Consider the following 21,591-nt stretch of genomic DNA (forward strand, 5'->3'; position numbering starts at 1 on the left):
CTCTCGAGATAACAGCAGCTGGAGGAAAAGCAACAAGGGAAAACGTGAGGCTCTGAAGCAGCTCCTGTTCCCACAGGACTGAGCTGGAATTTCCTTGAGGTTGTGAACTTCAAGGCTCATTGTGTCTTTCTAAATGGGTGTATTCTGCAGTGGAACTGCAGACCTGATGTACTGTAAAGCATGCTAATGTCTTTGGGGAACAGAGCTGTACAAATATGAAACTTTCCCACAGCAAGGCAGGCCTGGATATCGATGGCATGTTTGGTTGAAGCCACCATATTGCTGAATGGGTATTGGGGATAGTTGAAGATGATACAGAGACTTTATCACCAGAAGGCATGAAAAGACACTTTATTATTAGAAATCTACAGTTCTTATAGAAACAACAGTGGACCTAAGACCTGATTGGCCTTTAGGAATCTTCTCTCACACTACTGGTGAACTATGAACAGCACACTCTGGAGAACCATGTCTCTAAACAATGGTTACAGAGAGATAATAAGTGTTTGAATTCTTTCCTCTAAGTTTCCCACAGCTTCTACACAGCCTCCAAGGATTTTCCTGGGAGAACCATGTCTCTCTCTGTTCAGAAGATAAGTAATTACTACACCAGCAGATTTAGGAGATGGGAGCAGGAACATAGAATCATGAAGGTTCAGCAACATCATCTCCTAAAAAAGCTCAACTAGTAGACACAGAAGTAACTCCATCGCATTCCTCCACATTTCCTAAATAAAAAAATCACAACTGACACCAAATCCAAGTTCATTTTATCTATTATCACTGAATATAAAGAAACGTATTCCTTTTGTAAGCCAAGCCTGCAGCAATTGCTGAGCAATTCTAGAGAGCTTAGTCTTACAAGTGTGTACTTAAGTAGTTATTTAGACAATATTTAAGCATTATATGACACACAGTGTATGAGATTATTTTTCTATTGAAAACTCATCAAATTTTATTTAGCTTGTAAATCCCCCTTTTTTAAATAAAAGAAGGAGCCAACAAATCAAGAAATTGAGCACTCACTTGCAAACCTTTTGTGGTTCCTTTCATTGCAAAAGGAGAGTAAATTCCTAGTGTTTAGATACCAGCATCACATTAATTTTGTGGGGGTCAGAGATTTGCACCAAACTTCCACAAATCCTCCAGACACTTTATCAACACAAGGCAGGCACCCAAAAGAACTCTCATCAAGCACACTGGTGAGATAATGGACCTGGTCAAGCAGAACTGATGCATCTTGAGAGCCTTATTTAATCCTAGCTCCACCAGAGTGAGACATTCAACAGCTCAAATAGCTCCTGGCTGAGGCTGCAGTTTTGCACTGCTGGCTTTCACCTCCTTGCCTCATCCTTCAGATGAAACATGAAGTCCTGACACATGAGAATGTTGAGGAAAACCTGACTCCAGCCTGGCTAAGAGAAGTCACGTTCAACACATCAGTATGTTTCTGCTGAAACAGAACTAGAATACTTTTGGAAGGTAAAAGTGGATCTATCACAGAATTTATGGATGATGTGATAACTCAATCAGCACAAAATTCTCACCTCAGTCACCTCGTCCTCCCAAAGCTAAAAATAAAAATGATTACACATAATTCAAGTGAAATCTTTCTCAAACTGTGGTAGCTTGACAGGAAATGAGCATTTCCCATTCAGCAAAGAATGGCTGGATGCCTCATTCCCAGTTAGGGAAAACATGCCTTCACAGAAATATTAAGCAGTTCTTTGGATTCATTTAAACCCCTAATTGATTTTCCTTGCTTGGTGAGAGCTGTAAAAGACGGTCTGTTCATCCATGCCTGAACTTGCTGAGAGTGTCACACACAGAATAGTTCTTGCCTTGGCAGTGAGACCTCCAGAGCTCAGCAATCCTTCTCAAAGCCTGCCTTAGGCAGGAGGGACTATTTCTGTGGGACTTAACCCAAACTCAACTTGGCCCTGAACTGCAGAATACCTCATTTTTCTGTATCCAAAGCAAAACCATCCCCTGGGAGCTCCACTTGTGTAGCCAGTTAGCTGACTAACTTCTTTTTCATTATAATACCCCATCATTAAATGTGAGATGGAATATTTCATGCAGTACTTTGCATCCAAAACGCAGAGCTAACCAGATGCCCCCTCACCCTAAGTTAAATATCCTTTTTTCTCCACACTAAATCACAGCAACAAACACAAAGATTGACAAAGGTTTGCCTTTTTCATGCTAAACAAGGTGAAAGAATCAAGAGATTGAATCCTCATAAAATATTTGTTGACTAAATTCCACTTGCAGGATAACTTCTATTTAACTTCAAATAAAGCTGTTACTGCAGATAGTTTAATGACTTCATGTGCACAATACTTACAATGCAAAAAAATAAAATTTCCTCCCTCATTTTCAGCTCTTGCAGTTTGGGTATTTTAGGGAGAGTGCTTCCCCTTGAAGTATTTTGTGAATCCTGTTTCCTGACATGGAAAGATTTCTCAGCTTTATTTACAGCCTAACTGTGAGGACTCAGGAAGATTACCAAGTTCGTTAAGCTCGCACACTTTCTGTGTGTTAATTAGGTTTTCCGCTTGGTTTGAGGATTTCAAACACGAGCATGTTCCACAGCAAAAACACAGTGTCAAATTAGTGTGTTTAAGACTTGCAGTCAGTTTCAATTATAGGATATGAGAATTAACAACATCTTTATTAATATATTAATGTACTCTGATGAATTAATGTATTTTGATGGAAAACTATCAAAGGCCTGAACTGACTCATGTAGCTTTCAAATACAGCCTCAAGCTCGCTTTCAAATTTGAATAAAGATCATGTAGCAGGCTTCCTGGACTGATGAATAGTAATTTTTTATTTTTATGGTCAAGTTCAGGGGGACCTGTTGTTCCCAGAAAGACTGAATAACTGACAATAATAACTGCGGTTGGAAGGGGACCCTGGAGAACATCCAGCCCAAGCCTCTGCTCACAGCAGGGTCACCCAGAACAGGATGCTCAGGACACTTTCAGTCACATATTATCTCCTCAGTCCATGAGGACTCTGCAGCTTCTCTGGGCCACCACCTCAACATGAAAAGTTTTTTTCTGATGTTCAATTGATTGCCTTGTACTTCCATTTGCAGCCAGATTCCCAAGTAATTCAACCCAGCTGCCTTTTCTAGCAGTTTCTGCCACAACTCCTTTCATATCCTATTGCTGATTTTCAAAGCAATGAGGTAAATTTGGTCAAAGTTTCTTCTGCAGTGCTTGTGAAACCAGAGTATTTTGGGCTCCTATTGATAAATCTTAGATATGTGTTCAGGATCAGAACAATGGTATTTATCATCAGTTATAGCCTAGAAACTTCCCCAACGTGGAAACAGCAGTTAATTAGCAGAAAGACTTCACATAGTAACCCTGAGCACTGTCAGAGCCGACATTTCAATATAGCCATGAACCAAACTGAAAGGTTTTAAAGGCCTGCTGACCCTCAGAGCTGCCATTTTCCCCTTCTCCATGTTAAAAACCCTAATGATAGAAATCACTTCCTTTTGCACCTTCACAATTAAGCAAATAATACATGAACATAGACAAATAAAACCAGTATTCATTTCTATTAATGCAATCTCTAGCTAAGCCAGTCAGTTAAAATGGCTCTTCAAAGGAATTTAAGATTTTCTGCCCTTCCTCCAGATCTGCGGGTTGGAAACCAAGCCAAAAGTTGAAAAAACGCAATTTTTCATTCATCTTTAAAAAACAAAGCATCTGGAGATTTTTCTGTACCTATTACCAGCATCTGGATCCTATTGGAGTCCTCCCTCAGCTTCTGAACTGCAAAGCATTCAATTATATCTCTTGGTTCACTATTAAATGTTCTTCCAAGCTTCCCCTGGGGACATCAAGTTCTGCAGTTCGCATAGAATATTTTGATATTCTCTATGAAGCATAAGGAATTGGACAAGTAGCTCTAATTTTCATAAAAATCTAGATACTTTGTCAAAACAGTTCCAATGCAGTAACTAATAAAGAAGTTGAAAGACTAATTTGTTATATGCTTTCACTGCACATTAAAGCCAGTCTGTCAAACAAAACACTTTTTCTTATAAATCATACTTTCAAACATTCAGAATGTTTTATATAGCAGCGCAAACATCCCATGGTAATACTGCATTCCTGTAGAAAACTAAGTATTTCATCAATAAAAATCACAGAACTTTATCTCAAATTTCATTACACTTAAACGTCTCAACATATTGAATTTGTCTACCGAAATATTCTTCCAATCTCCACTCCTTGCATTTAACTAGAAGCACTGTCCTTCAAAGTGCTGACTTTTCTGCAATAAAAAGAGATTTTATTTCTCCTTTACTTTGTTTCCTTGCAGTACATCAGAGCAGGAGACAATAGGTATGCTGCTATAATTTGATTTTTGTTTGATTCACAGCATACTTTGGTCGGATGTTGAAAGCTGGAAAGTGAGGACACATAAGAAAGTTGACAATCCTATTTTTAAACGAGCCATGTATTTCTCCCCAGACATACTGCAGTCTGCATGAAAAATAAATGTATTTGGACTACAAAGACAACAAACCCAGCTCGGCAGAAAACTCCTTGGTATGAGTCTTTGCTTCCTGACAGGTAAATGCCTTCAAACTTTCATTAGCAAATGAAGAAGGGTGCTGCAAAGTCTCCCATTTGTGCAGAGAACAGTTCAGCCTCTCCATTCTGTTTGCTCACATGTTCTGTAAAAAGATCTCTATTATAACTCTATAATAAACAGAATTTGTAACTCTGTCTGGAGAGAACTGCTTTTATTACACAGCCACATGCTAGGGAAAACAAAAGGCATTGCATTCCAGTTGCATTTAAGAATGCTTTGGGCAAGTATCATCATCATAATGTTATTTCACAAACTAAAAAAAGAAAAGGAATCTAAGTACCACAAAAACCCCAAGTCAAAACACCTAAACCCCAACCACCATCTACCACCCCCAGAGAAAAAGATGACAGCCAGATAGAAGGCAGGACAATTCATTTTATCTGCAAGCAGGTAAATGAAACAGCTTAAAAATCAAAATTATTTTTATGCAACTGTTTTTGCAAAGCTTCATATGTCCACACACCAACACACATCTGAATACTGTGAGGCACAGATTATTCAATACTGGACACTGACCAGTATTTGATCATAATACACAGTTTAATTACACAGATTAGACAGAACTCCATAGAACTCAATCACATCAGCCACAGAGGTACAAGCCACACTTGGACTTCTAGAAAAAGACAACCAATGTTTCTCATAAAAGCACATTATTGGCTTGTGGCTCTTTTTAAAAAAGTAGTAATTTGGAATTAAATACAGACTTAAGCACGAACCTTCCCACGTCAAGACAGTGATGACAAGATTTAGATATTATTTTTGAACACTATGCCTCAGTTAATGAAGCACAAACCTTAGACCTTTATGCAGAACAGATAAAACCCCAACCACCTTTTTCAGGGACCACAATGAACCATGTGCCTCTCAGAACAGATTCTCCAAATTCCAAAAGGAAAAGCAGTCATGTTTCAGAGATCCTGATTTGAGCTGTAGCAAATACTTTGCATTAAAGCAAAGCAGTCCAAGCACTTTCTTAACTCTTACCTCCTAATTCTCAACAAAAACGCTGCTGTAAAACTAAAACAAAGAAAGGTAAAATATTAAGACAAGAGGGAATGGAAGAAGTTTCCTGTTCTGCATTCTTTCCTACCCAGCAGACATTAGGAATTACATGAAGGAGAAGAGCAAATGAAGCAAGTAATGCAATAAAAAGTGCAAAGTCCTGTGGCAATTCACAGAAAATTCTTCTGGTTCTGCCATCTAAAAGTTATTTTATTGACTCCTTCAGCATTCTGTGTTAAATGTAAAGGAAATCTCAAATCACTAAGACCATTCAGGCTCTAAAAAAGCACAACAAAATCACAATAAAATGACTGAGGAGTGATCAGGGCAGCTGCCTGCAACCTTGTACATACAATAGATGAACACAGCCAACAATGACAATCTCTCCTTGCCTGGAGGATTTCCAGCCTAACACCTCACTTATTTTGTAAGTTGTACTGGGAAATGAGACCCCTCTGTGACAATTATTCCCTGCAGAGAGTTATTGAAACAGAACAGTGTTTGAGAAGTTCAGTTATAAAGCAACAGCAGTTATATTTATATTGCACACATTGATTACTTTGCAAACCAATGAACTTGGACTGCTGAGAAGCACCACCACTGAAGCCACACAAAATAACACAACAAAGCCTAAAATACTGTGTATTCTTCACTCTTACTACGCAGAAGGATAAAGAACAGATATACAATTAAAAACAGGAAGTGATCCTATTTTTAAATCACTGACACAACACTAACATCAGACATACAGAGCAACTGTATTCCAATTAGCCAAGATACTCAGATAGAGGTGAGGAAATAATACCCAATTACTTAAATAACCTCCAAACTTGAGGGGGTGAGAGGATTTAATCAGGTGAAGCACAAAGCAGCACTACGAACCATTGACAAAAATGAGCCTCAGTGGTCAGAGGTACTTAATGAAAACATCTCTTCCCTGACATGCCTAAGTGGATCACAGGAAAGGTGACAGTGCCTGTCTGAGCACAGCCTGGAAAGAGGCCAGAGGATCAAACAGCTCCCAATGATCCTGAGAAATTCAGTTCTGAAGGCACAGCTATGCAACTGAACTTGAAAGAACATTGTTCTCATCACTGAGCCTTTTAGGCTGGGTTTGTCTCCCCTTTTGCTTTCCATACCCAAAGGAAGAGCTGTATTTTGTAGCAGGTGAAAGTGGCATTAAAGTTTATGATCTTAAGTAGACAAGATAGATCTCAAGTGGAGAACAAGACTAAAAAAAGAGTGAAAGATTTTCTTTATGCTATCATTTTAGAGATTCTACTGCTGTAAGCACTCTGGCATTTTCTTTCTTATTTAAGGAAATAACCACTGCTAATTTAGTACTTCTTCATTTCAGAACCAGCCAATTAAAATAACACAAGTTTATTACTTAAAGTTTACATTACAGTGAGCAGCTGTATGCACTTAGAGTTCTTAAAAACACTCCACACAAGTATTAATAGCAGAAGTTTCCATTAGGTTAATCTCAGACCCCCCAGTCACGCAGAGAATTACTAAATGCACCAGGAAATTCCTAACCACTTGTATTTTGCAGACATAAATAGCATAACAAGTGACATTTTATCTTGAACCACCTTAACACTCTTAGGACTCTCAGCAGAAAGTTCATTTCACTCAAAAGCACTGAGATATAAATTCTGAAACACTAAGTACAGGAGTTTTTTTATTTTAAATCCCATTCCAGCTATGTAGAATGACTGGAGTATTTGCTGCAGAACAGTTACAGCACTATGGCTACTCCCCTTGGCTCAATGAGCTCCAAAAACAAAGAGGCCCCATCCCTTTGATACTGCACAATATTGTTTAAGTGCTCAAGTCTAAACATGCACCAGTATGAGTATTTGCAAGTAAAAAGTGACTAAGGAATTAACTACAGTGATCAGTTTTGGGCAAGGGGTTGGCAAAAATAATGGATTAACAGAGTACATTATTCAAATTGAAAAAACAAAAGTTAAAAACCCAGCAAATTAATTAAGGTTATTAAAAAATAAGTGACTAAACACTCTATATACACACACACACATATATATTTTTATATATCTAGAAAATAATGCATCTAATAAAGATATTCAAAATTTGAGAACAGAAAAGGACTTTTGGCAACATTTTGGGGTCTAGGACAGCAGACGTAGTTTCCTGGGGAGGGTTGGTGGACACAGTAAAACAAAAATCAGTTTTATTTCCAATGCATATACAAATTTTAAAATTGATCTTGTTAATTGGGATTTTTTTCTCTTTAAAAAAGAATTTGGAGACTCATTCTGAAGATCTATTAAAGAAATCATGACAAGGGTACCAGATGGCTGCAAAAATATACATGTATACATTATGATGGATTTCTAGATCTGTGTCCAAACTAAACAATCATTTTGTGTCCTGAAAATGAAACACTGGCACCTCAGCTTGTTAAATGCAAAAAAGCTGTTGTATTCACTATGTTTCTTCCAGCAAAGCCTGTCACATTTCATTAAACAATATCATACCGTGATAAGCTTAGTAATAAAAAAGCAATAAAACTTCATAGCTTAATTTCTTCTGGGGAAGACACTCCTGATTTATGTAGCCTTCCCTACAAAAAGTGCCACCTAATGGAGCACACAATTGATGTACATCAAGATGGCCAAATTGTTTGGTTTTAAGAAGAGCTTATTTGTTTAAGGCTGTATCTTAAAATCAGCAGTTTGGTTAAGACCAAGAGTTCCAGAAGGTTAAAAAGTAATATTTCTTTTTTTTTTTTTTTGTGCAAATGAACTCTATCATGCACAGGGGTTGTATAGAGATATCGTTAAAATGTACATAACTACAAAGTATATTGCAAAAATAAAGAAATAAAGTGTTTAATCAAAAGTGAAACATAGCAGTTCCTTCTATTTTTTTCTGTAGAAATTCTTTTTTCCAAGCTCTTCCACAAAAAAAAGAAAGCCAATAATGTTTAATGAAAATTTCTCAATTCAGATAGTTAATGCACACCCAGAGTCACTGATACAAGATTAAAAAAAAAAAAAATCTGAAAATGCATCAATAAATGCCATAGATCAAAAGCTACAATTACAAAAACTACTTTAAGCAGCTCACTGCTTAAAGTAGTTTTTGTAATTGTAGCTCTGGTCACCTCTGGACCAGAGACTATACTCTTTAAATAATTTGGAAGTGTGTCATGCAGGAACCTTTAGGACTAAATCAGTTTGGCCATGCATGCAATATGTGGATATTTTTGCTCAAAAGGGTGTTCTGGTATCACTACAAGCACCGATTGATACCCACCACACTTGTCCTGCAGCTCTAAGATCCTGCTGTTTGGATACTACACTTCACCAGGGAATTTTGGAAATCCACACCTCAGGCACAGTGAGTGCCAGAGAATGAAAGTATGGCTACAGCAATATTTTTAACTTCATTTTCTAACATCTTGTCATGGTGTGGTGAATGGAGTAGAATGAGATTCATATTCCACAGGGCAAAGAAAAGAAAAACTGAACTCAAAACAACCCTGAACTGAAATTACTGAAGTGACAAAATTGAGCATCAGAAGCTAAATGTGCCCACAACTCCCTTCCAAGTTTCATGCATGTAACAACAGTTTTCAAGAACAAAACCACTGGGTTCTTCCAGGTGGACTCAGCTGAATCATCAAGTGATTAATCAGTATTTAATCTGCATACCGAAAGGAATGCAAGTTACTCCTATTATTATTATTAGGTATATTAATAAACTCCAGTGGCATCCCTTAGTGAAGACAAAATTAATGCCCTCAGTTATGGGGTTTTTGGGTGTTCTCAGAGCACTTTTACTGACAGCTTTTAAGTCTTTCAAAATCATTAAGTAATTCTCTCAGCCCCAAAAATCTCATGAGCAAAACTATGAACATTTTAAAACAGTCATAAGAATCAAAAATGTCTAAGTGAGGAGCTGCAGGACCCACCCTGCCCAAACCCTCCCTGTCACAGATATTCACACCCAGCTCCAGGGACACCCACTCCCACCAAGGGCTCACCCTACAACTGGGCATCTCCTAAACCCCAAGTGTGCAGTTTGGAGCAAGGGAAACAGTCTGCATTGCACCACAACTGCCATGGGCAAATTCCTGCAGAAATCACACACATGAATCATCTCTGCTCCTGTTTCCAATACTCCTAACAGAGAAATCACAAATATTTTCATTTCTGTGCATTTGTGCAATGCTTCTATAAACAAGTATCAAAGGAACACTTTGACTGAGGTGTTCTTAAGAACATTATTATCATTATGACTTTATTTTAAACTATTATTTTCACTGTTTTTCACAGGAGCAGTACTAGTTATCAAGGATAAATGTCCATACTGCAAAGTGTAATGTTTGCTTGTCATTCGCCTATTCAGATGAAAAAGAGGGATTTTCCAATATTCTGTATCCAGAATCTGTATTCTGTACACAACTATCAGAACTCACAATATACTCCTTACCTTTAGCAAAACACAGAATATAGGTCTTTGGTTTCACAAAACTTGGTCACTGTCATGTTATTTTTCAAAGCAAATTTCTGCTTACCCTAGGCAAGATACCTATGAAAAATCCTCTACCCCTGTGTTCTTCTGCAGCTGAGACATCCTTCCCTTAAGATAACCCTGAAGAGAAATAATTAAAAAAAAAATAAAATAAAAACCCTTTTCAAGAGGGACATCAGCTTCACCAGTTCTTGCAGATTTTATTTCTGCTGCACACCTGGGCTGGGTCAAACACAGCTACTTTTTTGAAGTTCCTCCCACTGCCAAGACAGGCAGCAGTTCCTACCCCAGTGAAGTCAACATCTCACAGTCTCTATTGCTTCCTATCCTAGTCAGTGCCATTTCCCCTGATAACCTATTAATGAACATTAATTTTTTTACTAGGAAGCATCTGAATACTATTCAGTGAGCAAGAAAAAAAAAAAGTCAGCTTTACTGTGCCCTTTTGGAAAGTGCTATTTGATGGTGATTATTTGCATATTTTGAACTGAGAATTACCTCCTCTTGGGGATAACAGAGTGACAGTTCCCACAGTTCCACACAGACAAGGATCTGTGGGGGCTTTTACTCTACCAATTCCACACACTCAAACCAAGTAAATTATGAGGCAAAGAAAAGCTCCTGAGGACACAACTTATAAGCAGTAGGAGCATAATGGCACTCAGGAAGGAGTAGCCACAAATTCAGGCTGATTCCTGTGAATGAAAGCAACAAGGCAGGCAGGAATTCTGCCCAGGCACTGCAGAACTATCAAATGATGAAAAGGAAACTTTGCTACTTCCTTAATTGCAGAGAACATCTGCCCATGAGGCAAGTGGCAACCAAGCTGCATGATTCCTGGCTGCTCTGTATCCTGTACACTCAGGAACACATCCCAGGCTGGATGGGATTTGGAGCAACCTGGGATAGTGGAAGGTGTCACTGTCCATGGCAGGGGCTGGAACTGAATGGGCTTTAAGGCGTGCCTTCCAACTCAAACCATTCCATGGTTCTGTGATTTTACTTCATGGTTCCCTTGATACTCATTCCACTGCTTTACCACAAAATAATTTGGTTCCATCAGTGTGTGGACCTCCATCACTGTTGAAAACATGAGCATTAATTCTCACCAAACACACAGTGATGATTACTCAGATCACTGGGATCTGCCTCCTCTTTGTGCCCATGACTGCTGCTGAGAAACTGCACCAAACAAGCTCACACTTAGTAGATTAAACCCTCTCTAAAAAGGCTTCTTCCAAGAACCTTCTGTCCCTCTGAAGAGCTGAGATTGCCCACCACCATCACCTGTGTTACCTGCCCCACACACAAAATGCTGAACATCAGGGAACAGAACTCCAGCCACCACACTGGACCAGCAAAGCAATCCCTCCCTTGCTCCCCTCCAGATTGTAACTAAACACTGCTATTAAAGAACTGTCATTTCATTTAATCAGAACACTATAAGCCAAAAGAATGAGGAAACAATGAAAATAATTTTCAATCACTTCCTAATCTGGCAGTGAAGAGCAAACTGATGCATCTTTGTGGGGACTGACACCTGATGATCATTTGCTTCCAGGCAATTACTATTTAATGAAGCACAAAACCACAATGATGGAACACACCCGGGTGATTGCAAAGCACCTTCTCAATATCATCACTGAATAATTAACGCTAAGATGACTTACAGAACAATTTCAGCCTGGGGAAACAAAGGGAACCAAGACTTTCAATAACACAATGCTTGCTTGGGGCATAATAATGATGGATTGGCTTTGCTCCAGTGATCAGCGTTTAACCAGCACTCCTCATCCCCCAGTAACTCTCAAACACACTTCCCTGGGAAGTTCTGATTGCCAAGGGATGCACTGACACACATGCTGACATTATTTATCACTTCACAGTTAGGAAATTAAAATTATACTAGCACCCTAATTAACAGCGTGGTGCTCAAAGTCCTGTTGTAGATATAAATTTTACAGAACCATTAATCCACGAAAAGAATACAATGCTTGCTTAAACTGTTTGCCAAATATTAAATGTGATCTCAATTTTCCCTTTCAATTACCTCTCTTTTAGGTTGCCAAGATATATATCTTTACAGCAAGACAAAATCCCAAACCAGTAGCTCCAATTAAGTGACATCTGTGGTCCTCCAGAACCACCTTTTCATTCCATTAGCCAAACTTCTGACAGCATGCACATACAGAGTTTGAAAAGTGAACCCAAAAAGTGAATAAAATGTCAGATTTGATATATTTTAAAAAGCAAACCTGCATTTCTTTTTAAGTCAATTGACAGTATACAGACTTGCCTGTCTATCTGTCTTTGTCTAAGTTTTTCCAGCTGGATAAACCCAATTGCCATTAAAGTTGACAAAAGACAATGATATTATTAATGAAAGCAGCTACATGATGTTAGACTTTTCATTACAGGCTCCTAGTGAACTTCAATTAATTGCATGGCTGCTATGCCTAAAAAGGCTGCTGAGGGAAAGGAGGCTTGGGGGGAAGGAGAAAGGAGGTATTTTTAACTTCTTGCTCTGAGGCGCTCAATCCATCATTTTCCTCCTCAATTCTAAATAAAATATTGCTTCAGATGGCCCTCTTTAGATTAGCTGTATGGTTTTTTTCCTCTAAGCACGGCCTATATTAAACTACACATCTGTATTTACCTTTGTAGGCAGCTTCTAATAGAACACAGCTTTATATGGTGTCTGCAGCAGTGTGGGGTTTGGCTAACAGATTTCATTTTTGCTGAACAGAACACAGAAATAGCAACGCCAGCACAGCCCTGGCCTGGCCCCCTTTGTCCTGCCCTGCTGTTCCCACCCTCCCTCTGCCCAAACACAGCCTGTGCAGCTGAGCGAAATGTCTCCAAGGGCTCCCAAGGATTCCACTCCCTCCCTGCCTTCCTGACCACTTTGGCTTGATCTAAAACTGCAAATACCTCGTTAGCAGTAGAGATGCAAACGACAGCTGTGCTTGACTGAGCTGTTCATAAACTATTAATAATTCACACTCTAAGCCCTCTCTCTCACCCAGGCAGGCAGCAAGGATAGCTCCCTATGAATGCTTTCCAAACTCTGAGCTCCTATGATTTTCTACATGTAGACATATAAATGTAATTAATTGCTACACTTCATTAGAGACTCTTCATTACTGCCACACCCAAACCCAGCTGTCCTTCTGTCCCAGCTTTGAGACCCAGCAGCAGACCCCAGGACAATCCCCAGCATTGGCCAGCACTGTGCCTTTATCAGCAGCTCAGCTCCTGACATGCTCCTGACAAGCTTGCTCTCCGTCAGCACAAATTTTAGTAAAGGCTGAAGAAACTATAGTTGGTTTTTTGGTCATCCTTTCAAAAAAGTGTTTCAGTTATTCTACCCTATTCCTAATAAATTGAACTCCAGTTGTCTTTTAATTACAGTAAAGCAGGGAAGCTTCAGTCACTTCCAAAAGCACCATTTCCTCCTTCACTTCACCTCGTGGGTAGGTTTTGCTAATTCGGAAAACTTCCGTTGAATTTTGCTTTTTCTGCCACTATGTTCTCATCCCTCATGATCCTGCCATGACCTCACACCATCTTCTCTCTTGTACTATTAGATGATTTTTAAATTAGTATTACACTTGATTGTTTCAGGCTCTGACCAATTTATTGATAGAAATACAAGTTCTGTCCCAAAGCAAGTAATTAACTCTGCCATTCTTTTCTATCCCTTTTAATATTCATTCATATTCAATCACTTTTCTCCCTCACAATATTTACATGATGATCCTGCTGAAAGGAGTATGAGACGATATTACAACTATCTTCAAATACAAAATTCTGCTGTCTCTTGGGCTCCCTGCTTAACTTGTTGATGCTCTCTCCTCTGCATCCTTAATTTTAATTGATTTCTCTATTTTTAGGAGCAGGTAAGAAGCAGAAGTTCAGAGTTCTGTACAAGTCTTTTGCCAACATTTATATTTATGCAACTGTATTAGTTTCTGGGCTATATTATTAGTGCCTGGGCTATACATATCTAATTAGATTTAGTTATTCTTGCAAAAAAGCCCCAAAGCATCAACTAAACATTGCAGTGGATAATCCACAAACTGGCAACTCAAACTGCAAGTCAGCAGTAGGTTGGTCCTGCATTGAAGTCAAGAGATTTCAGACTGGAGCCTTCAAGAGTTCCTAAGAAAAAATTTTAAAAATGCCTTAGAAATGCATTGAAATATTTAAACTATGGATAAACTAGAAAAAGAAAGGTCTCTTGGCATGTTTGACAGCCAACAGCTTTCAAATTTTCATTTATCTCTGCTTTCAGGAACACTCACAGCACAGAGTGACATAAGCAGCTCTTTTTTTTAAGTAGTATTTTCCTAATTTCCTCTTGATTCTCCCATTTATGCTGTTCCAGTCAGACAGAAAACACAAAACCCAAGGCACCTAACAAGGACAGCTCTGCTCTCTTATTGATTTTATTACTCACTGCAAACCCAGCTGGAAATAGCAAAGTTAATGACATGTTCCAGGAGGAGCTTCTGCACACACACTACCCCAGCATCAGAATTCCCAGGATTTCCACTTTTGCTTATATTTTTCATTTAAAAACCATTAGTAAATTGCAGTCTTGTCACGGCAAGCAGGGAATGTTTAGCAAAAAATTCCAAGATAAAAACATTGGTTTTCATGTTTTTAACTAGTATTTTGAACTTCTGTTTCATGAAGTTTTCCTCATTTAATTTTGCAATTTGGGACTTCACAGAGAATGACAGCTCTAATTTTGGACAGTTTGAGCCAACACCACTTCATCCTGGTGAATCTTAAAGTTGAAAAAGCCAGTACTGGAAATGGAACAAGCAATTGATTTGACTGGTTTTTAATAATGACTCACATTAAATACTCCCATATTTACACTTCCTATCACAAACCTATTTCCAGCCCATCCTACAGAACACCCAACAAGGTGCACCACCATAGCTAGAGCAGGCATCACAAATTCAGTCTGGATTCCATAAGCAACAGAATATAAAACTCTGAGTCATCTGAAAACAACACAGTTTGCAGTCTCCCCACTGGATGAGACTTTGATATTTCAGAGTCAATGTTTAAGGGCATTTTTATACTTTTTCTGAAGAATGAGCCTGAGCAGCATGATTTAACCTCAAAACTGGATCTTCTAGAACAGGTTGGACTGAATAACCTCTTTGGTCCTTTCTAGCTTAAATTATTCTGTCACTCAGTAACACCATCATGGCCACAACAGAGGGCCTTTGGATAGCAATAACCACATCTGTTACATAAACTGGAGGAAACAGAACATTAAAAACATGGTTATATTCTTACACAGGTAGGTTTTATTAATTATATTCCATGCACATCTGCTCTTTATTATTTCTCTGTGCTTTCTTAAAACAGGCTATCTACTTAATGGACTAAAAACAACATTAAAAGCACCTGAAATAAAATATTTCATTCTACTAATTGAGAAAAACAAAATCTTTCCAAGCCACAATTTGAAGTTATTACACCTTAAAATTCACACACACATTAAAAGATTAACTTCACCCTCTTCTTAACAAAGCTGCGATACACAGAACACTTAAATAGGGTATCACATTTGGTCCTCCAATTTCATTAGCTTTAGGAAATGTGAATTTCACATACTACACATATACTTGTATCACCACCAGCACTCCTTGCATAGTAAAAGTAACACTGTGATGAGTGATTCTGTGGGCTGAGCTGTCCCAATGGAATGCAGGGAGAACAGAAAGCATCACCACAAAGTCATCTTTGTGAACTTCTGCATTTGATTATATAAAGTCTGCATGACTGTTGGATGAGGACAGCACACCACCGCAAAAATATCATTAAAAGTCTTGAAACTGTCCAAATTGCAGAGTTTATTTGCTAATAAATGTTAGCAAAAGTCTACATTTGGGTGGGCTACATTCAATTTCTTGTTAGACAAGCATTAAATTACTGTGAGGAAGCCATCCCCTTGATAATAAGTAGTGGAAGACACATCAGCTGTCTATTAAAGGATAAAAAGAGGAAATTAATAACTGAAGGTCTTTTAAATCACTTGTGTGCCATTTTGATGCATTCAATGTGGTACTTACTTTAAATTCTTTATTTCACAAAGTATATGAAGTTCATGATTTAAAACAAATTTCCTAAGAGACTGATTTGCTCCTTTTCCTCTGACCCGTTTCATGATTAAAAGCAGCAAAGCTGTAGGATCATAAAAGGAGGTGTTATTTGAAACTTGGTACCTTTGCATATCCTTTACATTAAATGAATTCATTAGTGAAATTTCTATTCACAATCACAAATATACTTTGCTTAACAGTTGTAATGACTGCAGGACTGAATGAATGGATTTTAAAAATTGGCACTTCATAAAAATTCCAAGTAATCCCTAAGGTCCACACCACTACTGAACACAGATTTACTCAGAAAAAAACTTATTAAGAAATATTACATATTCTATAGGCAATTTGGTAACCCATTTACAATTGCACACATATGTAGGTATCAGTTTGCCAAAAATCTCTCTTTCCATCTTGCTTTGTGGAGTTTCATTTTCAGCAAAGACAGAAATAGGCATTTCTTTCCTGCCACTATAGCACTTGATCTAACGATTAGTACAAATCAAACTTATGCAAGAATACTTTAAAAACTAATTTATTGAGCTGTAAAAGAGTTTTACCTACCTCAGACTGCAATTTCATTATTTCAGATTTCATAAAATTACAGTCAGAACACCATCCTTCTCAAAGGTGGCCACAGTGATCTCTAACAATAAACTTCTGCATTAACCCTCCATAAAACTTTGAAATATACTTTTAATGAAAGGGCAGATACTTTTTATTTGATTCAGTTACTAACACAGACTGAAAATGTGCTAAACTCCAACAGCCTATTCAGAGGCAATTCCAAGGGGAACCTAGAGAAGCAGCTTTACTTTCCCCCTTTTAGCCACACACCTTGAAATGTGCTGGAATTTAGAGTATAACACAGCTCCACACTGGTATTGCATCAGTCAACTTTCACATCCCATTCATCAGAAACCGCCCCCCCCCCCAATTTTTTTTTTTTAATGTTTAAAAATTAAAAAAAACTAGAATATCCATAAGCATATAAGCATCTATGGGCAGAAACAGATGAAAAACAAGCTCCAGGAGGTACAGTAGGGGAAAACCTCACCCTTTGACCCAGCAAAGAATTCTGATTATTCATCTCCTCAACAGCATTTTCTGGGTTTTTATTACCCTCAAATTCATATAAACAGTATGAATTATTGCTGCCATTCCTCTGTTTCCATTTTTCCTTAATTGCTTTTTTTTGGACAGATATAAAAACCACCTGAAAAAAGAACAAATGTATTTTACCATGTATACCTTTATGCTCTCAAAATTTACTGTGCATCTTAATTTATTGTACTTTCTATACAAAGTCTGGGGGGTTTTAAGGAAATATTGAAGTTGGCCATTTCAGAACAGGAGAAAATGCTGAATCCTGGAGTGCAAATTAAATTTAGAGTCTCCAACAGATTCAAGACCAGTAGCAAACCAGCTCCAATGTTGAAAGCAGAATTCCAACTCCAGCTTGTGGTCCACAGGCCAAACCATTGAAGAGGAATGTTTGCTGCCTTTGTCTACCCTTCACTACTGAAATGATCATAATATCATCACAAAATGATTACCTAATAAGCAATGCTGACTTGGTGCTAATAACTACAGCTTACTGGCAGCTACACATTAGTTACTTAGAGGTAAATGTATCTCATTTTCATTTTTTTACATTTGAAACTATTGAAAGTGTTCCTATAATTAAAACCAAATATCTTCTCACACAGTAAAAAAAAAATAAATTAAGAAGTGTGACTAATAAAAGTCAGATAGACAACCCTAGAATTCATTTTAATGTAAAAATTGTTTCAAGAGGTTGAAGTTATTTATGCCTTCCTACATCAATATGTATCAAATCCTGTGCTCCTGCATAGATCAAATTCTTGCTATTTAGCTGAAAACATTACAGATTTGGATTTAAACAAAATTAAAACAAAAAAATGCACATCAAAGCAAAGACTGATTAACTTTTCAGCATTGACTGAAGTGACATTTCTCAGCTTATTTATCCATAGCCTGCCAAATTAAACCCATAAGTCGTGGTCACTGCAAACATCTGTTATTCAACTACAGCATTTCCCAGCCTTTTTAGCTTTTTCTGTTCTCAACCCAGACACTTGTGCAGAGGCTAATAGGAAATAATTTTATTTTATAATTTCAGTTACTCCACTCTAATGATACCAAAGTTCAGGTACATTGAAACCTACTAAGCTTGTGAACTGAGAGAATTGATCCTGGGGAACAGTGAGAGCTTGACAAAAATGCTTACCTGGGACACCACAGCAAATTCAGAAGTTCCCTTCAAATATGGTAAAAAATGCATCTTGTAAAACCAAATTAAGTCTGCCTTGCCTCCCCTCCCCAGCCTTACATCTCCTGCTACCCTTAGAGCTGAACTCCTGACTGGAAGGTGAAAAAAGCAAATTCCTGAAACCTCACTGTGACTGTGAAAATTTTGCCAGCATGGATAAAAATTCATTAAAAAAAAAAAAAAAGCAGACAGATATTGCTAGAAGTGAAACCTGAGGTGAAAAACATAACCTGTTTTCGTAGCATGTAAGTGTTATAAATTCACCTGCCACTGGGTCAAGATGCAGAGCTGGTCAATAAACAATTCAGGTTTTACAAGCCAGCTTGTGAGCAGGCACTGCTTTTCCACAGGTGCAAGCTTTGCTGGTTAGAGCACTACTTGCGAATCAAAGACTACACCTGCTGTAATTTGCTTATCAGATAAAAGAGCAATGAAAACTAAAAAGGAACTGACCTGATGGAATACAACACAAGAAAATTGAAAATGCAATACTGCTGTTGCAGAATTCCACTCACATGGGGTCATTCCACCCTGAAAAGTGGAGCTACAGTACAGAGGATAGAGTAGATACAGATAGCAATTAAAGCAGGACAAAGATGCCATTTTTAAGTCTGTGGGATGCTATCACCAATGACAGCATGGATATTTGAAACGAGCTTTGCCATTTTCAAAAATTACCCTCCTGGGCCCAGTTCTGAGGTAAGAAAAGCACCAGTGATGAAGAAACACAAAAAGAAAGTGCAGCTATATTACTGTAAAGAAAGAAAACCTATACTTGAGAGCCTAGTTCCTAAGGAGAAACACTGCTTTATACCCCAATTCTTCTCTCATAAGAAAACAGTGGAACTCCCATGGACAATAATAAGCAACAGAAGAAACTTTTAACATGGAAGTCTTACACAATTTCCATAAACCAGCTGTGGAAACTGCAGGAGCAGATTTGTGTGGTGCTACTAGTTTGCTGCTCTAGTACAGATAAAGCCAGGACATCAGTCTGTCCAACTCTTTCACCATTGCCGTTCAAAACCTGCACAAAAATAATTAAAGACTCTAATTGATTTTCCGCCAATAGAGAACAGCCTAAATGTTCTCTACTGAGTTAAGGTCATCATTCTTTTGTCAAAAATCACTCTGAAGAATAGTGATTTGCTCATAATTATTACACACATGGAGTTATGGAACTGAATTTAGAGTACTGGCACGTTCAACACAGTTGAACTCTCATCATGCCTTTTTTTTTTTTCCTTAAAACAAGTGTTCTCTAATCAAATATGCCCCTAAAGCATACTCCAAATGAACTAAGCAAGGCTACTTTAGGACTGCAGGAATGACTACAGAGGTCTACACATAAAACTTCCAGACAACATTTTAATGTACACACATCAGCATGAAAGAAAGAAAATACGTTCACCCCGGGACAGAAAGTCACATTCCTCAAGACATGTTCTTCAAGATCACTCTTTCAAGCTGACATTTTACACCTTGTGGTAATTTTGCAGTCCTCAAGCTGTTTCAACTATAGTCAAGTATAACACCAGCTCAGCAAAACCACCCCTCACTTTCACTACAAATAGAAACTCCCTGACTGGGGTTCAGAACTTGGGCTCTGGGTCACCAGCAACTCTCCCAGGTTACCTCAGTTAGGCTGCACTGCGGGTGTGCCCACATCTCACCTCCCTGGCTCTCATTTCCAAAGGAGCAACAGAAAAAAACACTTTGGGTTGAAATGAAATTGTTGACACCTTGTGCAAAAGGATTTCTGTTGCAGCATATGGCATAGTCAAGATGGCCACCATACACAGAGCATCACCACACAATTTCAGAAGGCTTTAAGCATTTGCCCATACACAGCAACACCTCACCACTTCAGAAGGCTTCAGGCACCTGCCCCTACACAGTAACACCACGGCCCTGCAGAGGCTGCAAGCATCTGCCCTTCTTGTTCCTCAGCCCAGCCTTTTATCCCCTCCTGTTGATGCCCTGCCCCTGTGTGCCCTCTGCTCCCTTTGGTGGTTGCTCAGTGCCCTGGGCACTCCATGGCTCACTGCTGTCAGTGCTGCTCACAGCTGCACCCACTGGGGATGGGGCTGGGCCAGCCCCACTCCCAATCACCACAAACTGTGTGCTTATTAAAAGCATCAAAAGAATATCTGTTTGTATTCAGTTTCAGATGCTCTACCCCCTGCACTGTCCTACAAGGGTGCTATTAACCCAAGCCAAACTTACGAAGATCACTATGCTAATGACTTAATGATCAATTTGAGCACATCTATTCCAGACCCAAGACCTGGAAGATATTTTTCAGTGGACTGTGGCTTCAATCACAGCCTAACAAAACCACTCCAAAATCCATGGAGCAATAGGGACTGTCAATCACTGGGCATGAGGCTGGGCTGCAGCCCCACTCCCAATTACCACAAACTGTGTACCTACAGATTTCCACTGCTTTGCTTAATCCTGGTAAGTGGAACTACTTTGAAAGTGGTACCTGGAAAACTGCTTCAAGTCAAACATTTAAGCAACATTAAAGCAGAAATGCATGTTTTGCTACATTTATTAAGGATTACTTTTTCAGAAGTTGGCCTTGAGTCTGGAAGGAACATTTGTACACAATGCCAGGTTCATAAGTGCCCTTGTGTCTGATCTACAGAGCTGTAGCACAGCCTAACATTTGGATCTAATTCAGCTAGATCTCACAGATACAAGAAGAGCAACACTAAGATTTTAATATCTGAAAGATTAGGTAGTCTAGACATATTATTATAAGCAGGAAAGAAAGGCTGCCTTAAAAACACATAGAAAGCAACCCGAAATATAGCAGGAAATACAGCAGAACACCCCACCCTTCTGAACATCAGCAGCCATGCAAAAAGTGAAGAGAGGATAAAAACTTGTTCCCCCAACTCCTTGAAAAACTAAGTTTTAGTCTGAGAAGAAAATCAGCTTAAAGGTGCTTTATTTAACCAGTCTTCACCTAGTTTTTTTTTTATTATGCTACAGCATACACCAGATTTTGCCACCTTTATTCCTCAGAGGCAT

The 21,591-nt window shown here is 38.5% G+C and overlaps 1 protein-coding gene across 1 annotated transcript in view; it reads right to left on the reverse strand.

Moving 5' to 3' along the window:
- Nucleotides 1–21,591, reverse strand: part of SPAG16 (sperm associated antigen 16) — a 357,755-nt gene that overhangs the window by 264,929 nt on the left and 71,235 nt on the right. The window lies entirely within an intron of this gene.

Source organism: Onychostruthus taczanowskii, unplaced genomic scaffold, assembly GCF_017590055.1.
Source record: "Onychostruthus taczanowskii isolate IOZ18803 unplaced genomic scaffold, ASM1759005v1 scaffold37, whole genome shotgun sequence".
NCBI lineage: Eukaryota > Metazoa > Chordata > Aves > Passeriformes > Passeridae > Onychostruthus > Onychostruthus taczanowskii.